The 12348-nt window shown below is 36.5% G+C and overlaps 1 pseudogene; it reads left to right on the top strand.

The window, feature by feature from the left end:
• The first annotated feature begins 2892 nt into the window (after positions 1 to 2892).
• LOC122225925 lies at positions 2893 to 3216 on the top strand (annotated as a pseudogene).
• Positions 3217 to 12348: the final 9132 nt, after the last annotated feature.

The following is a 12348-nucleotide window of genomic DNA, read 5'->3' on the forward strand; positions in this document are numbered from 1 at the left end:
AATGTAATAAACAACTACAAAACAGTTTTTTTTTAAACACAGTTGAAAAAAACGTTTCTATGAAATTACTTTTATGAAAATTTCAGCAAATATTTCCACAAGACAAATTCATAGGAGTGAAATTGTTGGATCAAAGAGTTGTCATGATTTTAACAGGCATATATTGATAAATAAACCTCAGAAAAGCTACACCAATTTACACAACCAAACGCAGGTGTGCCCTGAATCCCAAGGCTTTTGCCAACTCACTCAATTTGCTGTTTTCAGTTACATTCAACCCACAGTGAGAACATATCCTATTAGATGCCTTAGATGCCCCTTCTTATCTGATCAACTAATAAATGCACTGTAACATTCGTCCTGTCCCATTAAGGTTGAGTTGTTCTGTTTTTGGTAAAGACAACACCATTCTCCCCATTTACTGTTTACTCCCAGGCTTACTTTCTTCTCTCTCCTACAGTCTGGACCCGTGGTCCACGTTTTCTCAAACTAGAATGCTCAGCTCCTTCAAACCTTGTCCTGTTTTGCAGTGTCTCCCCCGAAAAATTCCCATTCCTGGAAAATTCCAGCCCTCTGCTCATGGCTCCTCTTTACTGCTGGAAAACATCAAACAAGTCTGTGCCTCGGCACCATTCTGGCTTTGAACTTCAGCTGCCCTGAGCACAGCAGGCAGTCCTTTCCCGTTGCTGGGCCCTCCCCCCACATCTCTTAGGCAGAGCTTTGCAGACAGGAGGCCATCAGAATCACTGGTCAGTCTTCATCTCAGCTGACCTTCCTCCTTACCTGACACCACTGACCTGTCTCCCCTGGGCTTCCAGGGCAACGCTGTCTCGTGTTTCTTTCCCAGGTCCTTCCCCACATTTAAGGACCACTCTAAGGGAACTGAGCGGTTGTGGTCGGGCTATGGGCACCAACTAAAATATGTTCCTTAAGTTCTGAGGGACAAACTTATCGTGTAATGGGTAAGAGTGCATACTCTGAGGCCCACGTGCTGGGTTTAGCTCAGCTCTACCGCTTTTGCACTGGGCAAGGCAATGTCACTGTCCCGAGTTCCTTTTTCATTAAAGTAGCTTTCACTGCTATTTTTGTAGTTATGAATAATTAGAAGGTTTGTGCCAGTAGACCCTGCTCCTAAATCAGTACCCCCAAATCCTTGGGCCTCTAGCTTTTGTTCAGGCTCTTTGAATTTAAGCAGAGTACAATTTTACTATGAAATGGTGCAGTGAAACTGTGCAGTGAAAGGAAAGGGGGGTTGGGGTGATAAGCCTTAAAACATGTGTGTGGCCTAAATGATGTAATCATGAAAAGTGTTCAGAATTATCTGGTATATAATAAGCACTTGAAAAATGACATTTCTCTTTCTACCATCTGAAGGTACAGCAATAAAATGGCAGACTGGAGACCAGGAAGAGGGTTCTCATCAGACATTGAATCTGCCGACACCTTGATCTTGGAGTTCCCAGTCACAATGAAAAATAAATGTGTTTTCTAAGCCAAAAAAAAAAAAAAAAAAAAAAAAGAAAGAAAGAAAGAAAAAAAAAGAAAAAAAGAAAAAAATAATACTATTCATAATTGGGAGCCCTAAATAATAGGATAATGAAATAAGCACAGATACAGGCATCAGACTGACTTCAAATCCTGACTGAACAATTCACTAGGGGTATGATATGGGGTATGCTGTGACACTGATCTTGGCCTGCTGGACTATGTGTTTAATGAAGCTAATTCTATCTTTTTTATATCACGGCATTCTTATATGAGATAAAATAAATAGAATTAAGTATCTAGTGCAGTATCCAGAATAAAGCAAGCAGAAATTTTCTGTTTTTTATTGCCATGCTTTTTAGACCCTGTGATTATTGATACTATCAGCAAGCAGATAGTAAGCAGACCAAATTTAACATGTAGGGTTCTACTTTCAAATATATATTGGAATTTAGCTCTACTAGTGTATAAAACTGCAGTTAACAGTGGAGACTTTGCCATCGCGGCTATGAAGTCCTGCAACTAAAAAAATTGTCATACAGAGAAAAACAGTGAATAAAGTGGTATATTTTAAAGAAATAAAAAATATACATACATATGTATGTGCATAATGAGTTAGACAGACCATAGCCAAAACTATTTAGGAACAACATAAAAACTCTATAAATTTCAGAAGTCTAGTTTGACCCCTTTTGAGCAGTTAGACTAATATACTTAACTGTGGGACCAGAAGTTGTAAAGAATTCTCACTTTACACAACACATACCTTAGTTGTCATTGATTCATGGCAGAATTTCCAGTCTGTAATTTTAGTACTATGCCAGTACCTATTAGATAAATTAGTTTTACTGGCCATTTTAATACTTGTACTTGTAACATTTGATTGACACGTTATCAACCCATATTTGTACAAACCAGGGCTATAATTAATTCTGATGCCTTTTGTATCTAGATACAATAAATGGCTATTTTTCAAATTATCTGCTTTTTGGAAAAATACGAGTCATACTATTTTAGTTTCAATATAAACATTTGCTTGTATCCTCAAACTTTGTATACAGGAAAATTCTGCTATCATTCCTGGAAAAAAAAAAAAAGGTATTTAGCCAAACCGGACTTTTCTAAATGTAAACTAGAACTCCCTGAGGGCCAGCTTCTGACAATAATAGGTTGTCAGCTTCACAAAGAAAGGGAGTATTTTTTAACTTCTATTTTGTCTGCATTATCTGGTATAGTGGATGGCACACGGTAAATTGTCAGTAAATGCTTGTTGAATTGCATTACAAAGAAATGTATACAATGTGACCTAAAGCTGTCTAAAATACACAAAAATCTTCCTCTCTCCGGAGGTGCCGACATTTCCACTTGTGCCTGGTGGTCACTGCTCAGGACCTCAAGCCTGGGAGGATGGTGTGCATTGGTAGCCTTGTCATTCCATTTCTTCTCTGAATCTACAAAAAATTCCTGGAGCAATACACATACCCTCTGATGTCCCCTTTTGTTAGTCCTATGTGGCCTAACAAAGTTCTTTGAGAGTCCCGTGATAAAAACAAAGGCAAAGTAGACTATAAGGGTGCAGACATAAATGGATTACCAAGAAAAGGACCAATGGAAATCTCTGGTAAAAAAAAAAAAAAAAAAAAAAAAAAGACTGAAATGATTGTTCCAAAAGACCTCATTGTTGTAAATGGACCTGCCAAGGTGAAGCACCTTGCTTATAATGGTCTCTGACCTTTTTCTCTGAGACCAGAATTCGGGATAGATAGCTTAGATATGTACCTGACACTAATCAGGAAATACATGACATTTATATTTAAAATGTGTTTAGTTATATTTAATGATCTCATTCCCGAGTTCCTTTTTCATTAAAGTAGCTTTCATTGCTATTTTTGTAGTTATGAATAATTAGAAGGTTTATGCCAGTAGTAGACCCTGCTCCTAAATCAGTACCCCCAAATCCTTGGGCCTCTAGCTTTTGTTCAGGCTCTTTGAATTTGAGCAGAGTACAATTTTACTATGAAATGGTGCAGTGAAACTGTGCAGTGAAAGGAAAGGGGGGTTGGGGTGATAAGCCTTAAAACATAAAGATATAATTACTATCCAATACAACCGAGCAGCTTACTTATGAGAGTAATAATTATTGCTTATTGCTCTAAGGAAAATAGAACAGGGAAATAGGAGAAACTCCTTTGAAAAATGGAATACCTTTTACAGAAATATCTAATGTATATTATAAAATTCTAGGGGTGCCTGGGTGGCTCAGTTGGTTGAGCTTCCGACTTCAGCTCAGGTCATGATCTCATGGTCTGTGAGTTCGAGCCCTGCATCGGGCTCTGTGCTATCAGCTCAGAGCCTGGAGCCTGCTTCAGATTCTGTGTCTTCCTCTCTCTCTGTTCCTCTCCCACTCTCACTCTGCCTCTGTCTCTCTCTCAAAAGTAAACATTAAAAAATAAATAAATACAATTCTAAAAATAAAATAAACAAATATCTATGAATACAGCAACAGTGAGATCACATTCATGTTGCCCAGGAAGACGGGAGAACAGGACACAGGAATAAAGATCTCTGGCAGGGAGGTGAGAGCACAGGACACAAGCCATGTCAGTCAGCAAAGGACGCTGTGTGGACTAGGTAACGAGGCTCATCTGCTCCCTGCTGATATTACAAACAGGGCGATATCTAAGAGGAAGATTTCACTCACCTCAAGGCCTTAATGATCTTAGGGCTAAGAGAGGATTTAAACCAACATCTTTCCCTCCAAAAGATTCCTTTCGAAATATGTTTAAGAGATACGTGGTCATCTAGTCTTTGTTTTGAATGTGTTCTCACCGACTGAGAAATCATGGGGTCACATGTTCCATTTAGAACTATTCTAACTGTAAAATGGCTTCCTGACATTTTTGAGCAGCAGTCTGCCCACCTATGAATCCCAGCCTCTGGTCACACTTCTCCCTAAAGGAGCAGACAAGCCATGTCCCTGTAATCTCTTCACACTCCAGTATGTGAGGATGGCTGTCACGTCCCCGGGTTTCCTCATTCCCAGGCCAGTTCGTCCCCAGTGGTCCATCCCCACTACCAACAAGTGTTATGTCTAAAATGTTTTAAAACTATACATTTAATGATCACATATCATACCTCAAATATCTGGCCAGTCACGACTTCTATGTGATTTCAATGGAGTTGGCTAACATCAGGGAAACCCTGAACAGCTCTGGGAACATTATTTTACGAGGAACGTTTTCAGATAATAGCTTAGCCCAAATAAGATTATAGGCTTTAAAGAATTCTCTTTGAAATTAGATTTAGTTTAAACAAAGGGAAGTAGTGAGGAAAGAAAAGACTTATTCAATGGCTAACCAAAAGAATTTGCAACTAACATAACCCACTCAACTCTGTCATGTTAGGAGATTTTTGTCTTTATTACATGAAGTCTTTACAGGATCCTAAATAATTTAGGGCTTGTTCTAGAATGGGTCTTAATTTCTGGTGATAGCTAGAAACACTTTGTTTTCTACAAAGCTAATTATAAATATTCAGTTAAATGTTTAGGGCCCACTTCTCCAGGGGGTCCCTCAAATAGCACTTGGTTTAAAGTGGGACCCAAAGTAGTTGCTAACAGTCAGCCTATAAGCCCCAGTGCTGTGTGGAGAGGTTTTTCTAAGTTTAAATTCAAGGGATTTATTTAAATGAATAAAATTTCTGTAATACATAGCGTGCACGCACACACAAACACAGCTGTGGACTTTGAGGTAGGTTAAATCCTAGACTGTACCTTATGCAGCCTGGGGTCCTAGGAGGAGGGAACACAGCCAGGAAGAACAAGACTGGAGCAGTCTGGTGGGAGAGTGGAGGAGAAAGAAAAAGGTCAAAAAAAGAAGCTTGTGCGTTCTTCTACCTTCTTCTCTTGCTAGCCATATTACCTCTGGGCAGTTATCCTCTTTGAGGCCACTAAAGGAAAGTTCAGAACACCTATTCTGCCTCTGAGGATCATAAGACCACCTATATTAACGTACCTTAAAGCACATCTGTAAAAATTAACAAGAATCAGTAAGACTGGGTTGACTGTCTACACCAGTTTGGTGAGAACTACTATCTCCATATTTTTGAATCTTCCAACCCACAAAAATGGAATATCCTTCTATTTGTTTGGTTCTTCATATAAAAAATAGTTTGTGTATTTCAGTATAGAAATAAATATCTCTACACATCTCCCCTTAGACTTCTTAGCTCTTGGATGTTTTGAGTGTTATTTTAAATGATATCACTTCATAAAGTCCATTTTCTATTTGGTATTGATTTATAAATATGTGACTTTTGAGTACTGTAATTGTAAGAAGTTTGTTAAATTCACCTACTAATTCTAATAGTCGGTAAATTCATTTGGATTTTCTATGTACATAGTATCTGCAAATGACTATTTTATTTCTTCCTTTTTAGTCTTTATGCCATTCATTTTCTTTTCTTGCCTTATTATATATGGCAAGAATCTCTAGTACAATGTTGAATAGAAGAAGTGATTATGGGAATCCTTGTGTCATTCCTGCTCTCAAGGGCAAAACTTTCAGTATTTTACCACCAGATATGTCTGCTAGTAGACTGTATAGCAGTTTACAGAAGTTCTATTCATAGTTTGTTAAGAATTTTTTATAAATGGTTAAATTTCATCAAATCCTTTTTCCAATTTGTATCAGTTGAGATAACTATTTTTCTCCCTTTATAAAAATTAACGTGGCAGAGTACATTGGTTTCTCAAGTGTTAAGCCACATTTGCATACATTGAGAATTAACGTCACTTGGTAGTGAGATACTATCTTTTGTATCTATTTCAGTTTCCCTTATTATACATCATGATGCCTTTGTCATGTTTTGGTATCATGATTAGGATGGACTTAGTTGGGAAATATTCCATTTTTATATTTATTGGAAGAATTTGTTTAAGGTAATTTCTTCCTCAAATGTTTGAAAGAGCTCACTGAAAAGGCTTTATGTTGTCTTTGTGGAAGGACTTTTGAATAACTGATTCAACTTCCACTAACAGAAGACACTCTCCAGATTTTCCATTTGTGTTGTCAGTTTAATTTTTTGAGATATTTGCCCTTATTCACATTTTAAAATTGATGTTAAATGTTCATTTTATCATCACATCTTTTCATTGTTGGTGTAGTCTCCAATGATAATGTATTTTTCATTCCTGATGTTACTTTTTCTCTTTTTTTATTGATGTCTTAATGGGGGTATGTCAGTTCTCTTAAACTTTTCAAAGAACAAGCTTTTAGCTTGTTTTTGTTTAACTTTTTAAAAAAATGTTTATTTATTTTGAGGGACAGTGGGGGTGGGTGGGGCAGAGAATGGGGGAGGGGCAGAGAGAGGGAGAGAGAGAATCCCAAGCAGTCTCCATTCAATCAGTGCAGAGCCCAATGTGGGGCTCCATCTCAAGAACTGTGAGATCATGACCTGAACTGAAGCCAAGAATTAGACACTTAACTGACTGAGCCACCCAGGCGCCCTTAGATTCGTTTTCTATTTCACCGATTTCTGATTTTTATTGTTTTCTTCTTTCTGCATTCTTTGTTTTACTCTTCTTGCTTCTTGAGATGAAGTGTAAATGATTTTAGTCTTTCAACTTTTATAGTGAATATAGTTAAGGCTATACATTTCTCTCCAAGCATTGTGTTAGCTGTAGCCCACAACTTTTGATATGGCACATCTTCATTATCATTCAGCTTAAAATATTTTCTAAAGCCTGTTATTTCTTCTTCGTTCCATGGATTATTTAGAAGTGTGTTCTGTTTAATTTCCAGGCACCTGAGAATTTTCTAGTGATCTTTTGTTACTGATTTCGAGCATCATTTCCCTGAAGTCAGAGCATATTTTCAATTATTTTGATCCTCTGAAATGTTTTGGGGCTTCCTTTATGGCCTGCTTATTGTCAGTTTTGATAAATTTTAAATATGGTTTTAAGTAAAACACTGTCATTGTTGGCAGTATTTTCTATATATCAATCACATCAAGTTTGCTAACTGTTCTTCAGATCTGTTATTTTTCCTACTTTTTTGTCTGTTTGTTTAGAGGTATGTTAAAGTAACCCTTATGATTGTGGATTGTCCATTTTTCTTTTTGGTTGTCTATTTTTTGCCTATTTAAGCCTGGTAAACTGGCTTACCATTTCAGAATATCCCTCTTCCTCTCCAGTAATGCTTCCCGACTTCAATCTGTTTTATCTAACATTACTGTAGATACACCTGTTTTTTCATTAGCTGTTATATGGTTGATTTTCTGCCATCCTTGTACTTTCTATGCACCTTTACTTAATATGTGTGTCTTGTAAATCAGAAATACATACGTAGGCTTTGTTTTCTTCCCCAATCTGACATTAGCTTATTACTTGAAGTATTTGATACAATTTCATTTAATGTAATTACTGATTTAGGTGATTTTATACCTACTATCCAACTACTTGTTTTCTATCTGACCCACTGTTTCATTTACCTTTTTTTTTTTCTGTCTTGTCTTCTTTTGGATTACTCTTTTTGATGTTATGATACACATTTGGGTTAAATTTAATACAAATTATTGTATTTACCACTTCCTTGATGATACCAGAACTTTATTCTTCTATGTTTTCCACCTTTTCCATATTATTGTTACCATGTATTCTAACTCTACAAAAATTTTAAACTTCACATTGCCAGTATTGTTTTGTAACAGTCAAAATTCACTCGCATTCACTTTTTGTAAAAATCTTCTTTCCATTTCTGTATTTCTACTTAGGATCACTTTCCTTCTGCCTAAAGACCTCTCTACAGACTTTAGTTAATGCAGCCCTGCTAGTAACTTTTTTTTTAAACTTCTACATTTCACATTTATAGAGAATATTTTTATTCTACATAGAATTTTGGGTTGACTTTTGCCCCCCAGCACTTTAAAAAGTCTTTAATGATGTCTCTAATGAAGTATAATGTTTCCTTGCCTACATTAATAAGAGGGGCATAATGAAAAAACTAAAATTGCTTAATGCAGTGATTTTAGAAACATCTCCTTCACTTTAAATTCAAGGTCATAAAATTAGGATCAGAGCTTGAAGACTTTACAGATCTAGCCCAACTTCCTCCCTAGTAATAATCCTTATAGGAGGTTAGTGTTTGCCTTGAATACTTTTCCAGTTTTGAGGAATTCACCAAATCACAAGATAATGCATTCTATTTATAAACAGTTCTAATCATAAATGGATTCCTTAGAGAGGACTGAAACAAAATCTGCCTCTGTTTTACTACCAGTCATGGGATCTCATTCTGCCTAAAGGAGCAAGTAAGATGTTTAACTTCAATCCTTTGTTTTCACTTCTAACATGTAAAAAGAACTACTCTGTCCCTGGCTTCCAGGGTAAGCATCACTTTCTCTACCCTGACAACTCCACCCTCAACCTTCACTAACTCCACATTCACAATGGGTCACTAATCCCTGTCAATTATGTTCCTAAAAATAAACTGGAATTAGGTCAGTGGCTTAATTTAGGACCTATTTCTCACCTGGATTGCTGACTCTTTTCCTGATTATAAACAGAAGCTAGGAGATCTCATGCAAACACTATTCTCAATATACTTAAATTCCTTAATAGCTCTCCATTACAGCACTGTTTTCCAAACTATTCTTTTGGAACTGAGTGTGGAAAGGTAGAATTGTTTGTTTATTCCATCACTGCTCTGTTATTCTCTCATTATTAGCAAAGTTCAACCTACAAAATTTGCTGCAATCCAGAAAAACTTCACCAATTTTAGATGCAGTGGTTTTAAGAAATGAATAAACTTTAATATGCATGTACACTAAAAATGACCTTGGAGTTGGAAATATAACCCTAAATTTTAGTATCCTAGCAACTAGTAAGAAAAACTTTAGCCTGAAAGTATATTATTTATGAAAGCCTCTGGCTTAAAAATTGAAGATGAATTTAGAAATGACAGCATTTATAATAAAGACACCTGGGTCCAAGTCTTAGCACCCTTTCTTATTAGCTGTATAACATAAAGTAAGTTATTTAACCTCTTTGAAGTCTATTTGCTCATCTGAAAAAGGCAGTTAAGAATTCTTGCCTTGGTAAATTTACCACAGGGATACTTTACAGTAGTTAAAAAAAGGAAAAATATGCTTGCAGCTACAAACATTTACATGGATTAATCTCAAAGATATGAATGTAAGAAGCCACAAAAGATTCAATGATGCTCTGGTAAAAGGTTAAAGAAACAGTCAAAATTAAATAATACATAGGTAGCAAATTTTTTTAAAAGCCAGGAAATGGTGAACATAGAATTCAAGACAGAGTTTACACCAGAGAGGGTGTGTGTGTCGGAGGAGGGGAAGAGACAGTCATGTGATCAGGGAGGCTGCTCTGGTGTCTCCCTAACATTCTCTGAAGGGGATATTGAGAGTTCATTTTATTCTTTAAACGATACACATATATTACACACTTCTGCATTTATGACTCAAGTTAAAACAAAAAGTCATTTAAATCTCCCAGTGAATCTGAGTTAAATACGTATCTGCACTTGTCGACGGGGAATTCATAGGTTCACAGCTTTCTCCTGTGCTGAATAACACCACCATGGACTAATTTCACTGGCACCTGGCTAGATGAACTCTCACAACTTTGAAGAAAATAGCTGGATGCAGGAAAGTTTTTAATTCATTGGAAGTAGATCTCAAAAAGCAAATTTCTGGTGTAAAATGAAATGAGATACAGGTAATTAATTTAGTGGAAAGCAACCATGTGTCAGGCTTTGTGCCTAAAATTGTAAATAAGATCTTACCTAATACTTGGTCTGTGCCCTGATTTTATTTCAGGGCCATATTCATTTACCAATTATCACTCTCTAGACAATGAAAAGCTCATTGGTCTATTCACATTTGTAACTCAGAAACAGGGGAAAGTAGTCTTTTTCACCCTATTTTCTGAAAAGTATGTTAATTTTATGTATATAGGGTAATAAACTTTAGTTGCAAAGACCTTAAAAAACAGCATATGTAATATGGCCTAGATATTCAGGAAGTATTAATATTTAAAATTTACTTTCAAGTATTAGAGTGGGAACAAAAGGGATATTAAAATAATTTAAAACATTCTATGAATTTCACAAATATACTAATGTATGTTTAAACATTGCTGATATATATATATAACCTTTCATTTGCAGACTTGTCCTAGTGAATTTAGTAAACAAATACTTAATACTTGCTTATTATCAAAAGATCATGAATTTGTCCTTTCCCTTCCTTCTGATTGGGGTGGAAGATTCAGCCAGATGACCAGGGCTGAGGATCGAATGGTTAGGATTGACATCATTAGGGTCAAGGCTCAGCTGGCCTGGTCCTTGTGGTTGAGACTAGGGTTTCAACTGGTGTTATTAGGGAGTCGTGTGGTCAGGGCAGTGCAGTGGTGGCTGACATATTTGACATATTTGGAGCTAGGTGGCCCAATGCAGCAGCTAGCGTTGTCAGGAGGCTGGAACATAAAAAGTAAGCAAATAATACATTTAGGATTATGGGAGCCAGATTCCTCACTATGAGAGAAAGGAGTTACAAATATGGAAAGGGAAATACTAAACTCTAAACTATTGAATTAGAATTGAAGGTACTAATGTGAACTCAAGGTTTTTCAATATATATGTATATATAGATACACATATAGCATATGTCTGTTGTGTACACACATGTATTTCTTTGATCTGTCTGCCAATAGGGCTTAAAACCAATGACTCTCCAGAAGCAATGAGCACTTCTCAGGTCTTGGTTTCCATATACTATTTTCCATTTAAAGGAACCAATGTTCCTCAGGAAAAAGTACAAGATAAGCTTGGGATACCTTCATGTGCCAAAAAATAAGGAAGAGCTAAAAAAATATCAAAAGGACAGGGGAGCCTGGGTGGCTCAAGTCGGTTTAGCGTCCTACTTTGGCTCGGGCCATGATCTCACGGTTCATGAGTTTGAGCCCTGCGTCGGGCTCTGTGCTGACAGTTCAGAGCCTGGAGCCTGCTTTAGATTCTGTCTCCATCTCTCTGCCCCTCCCCTGCTCATGCTTCAGCCTCTGTCTCTCAAAAATAAATAAACATTAAAAAAAAATTTTGTTTTAAATCAAAAGGACATAGAAGCAAGGTGGAATAGACTCCCATAGACCAAATCTGGAAAAAGTTCAGTATCGAAATAAATGATAGTCATATATAGGAATTTACTGAATAAAGGAGGAATACATAAGTCCACATTGATATAAATGAATAAACAATAAATGGAGAAGGGACTGCTTTTCCTCACATCAATCAAAGCATAAGCAATGATGAATTCACCATTTGGCAACCAGAAGAGTAATAATTGATTCAGGCAACAGGTGTTAATAGACTCAAACTGGTGACAATTTGATGGGAAACAGGACCTTCACAGTCTCAAAAACTCTCCTCACAAAGTTCTTTTTATTAATTTTAAAATAGACAAAACTGATAGATACTATCCTAAACCAAGTGATTGAAGTTAACATGACCAGCAATGGGACAATTTGACATTGTGTATCTCCTGGTAGGATATAATGAGAAGAATATCATTTCTGACAAAAATGTATATCCTGAGGAAAAACTGGATAAACCCAAACTGGATAAACCCATGTAGGGACATGCTACAAAGTACCTGGCTTATACTCTTCAAAAAATCAAGGTCATGAAAGAAAAGACTGAAAAACTGTTCCCAAAGGAGGTAATAAGACAGGACAACGAAATGCACCATTTGATCTTGCCTAGGGATGCTGAAGCAAAGAACATTGGGACAATCAGCACATTTGAATGTGGTCTATGGATTGGATGTCCTACATCAATGTTAATTTCC

This window comes from Panthera leo, chromosome C1, assembly GCF_018350215.1.
Source record: "Panthera leo isolate Ple1 chromosome C1, P.leo_Ple1_pat1.1, whole genome shotgun sequence".
NCBI classification, from domain to species: domain Eukaryota; kingdom Metazoa; phylum Chordata; class Mammalia; order Carnivora; family Felidae; genus Panthera; species Panthera leo.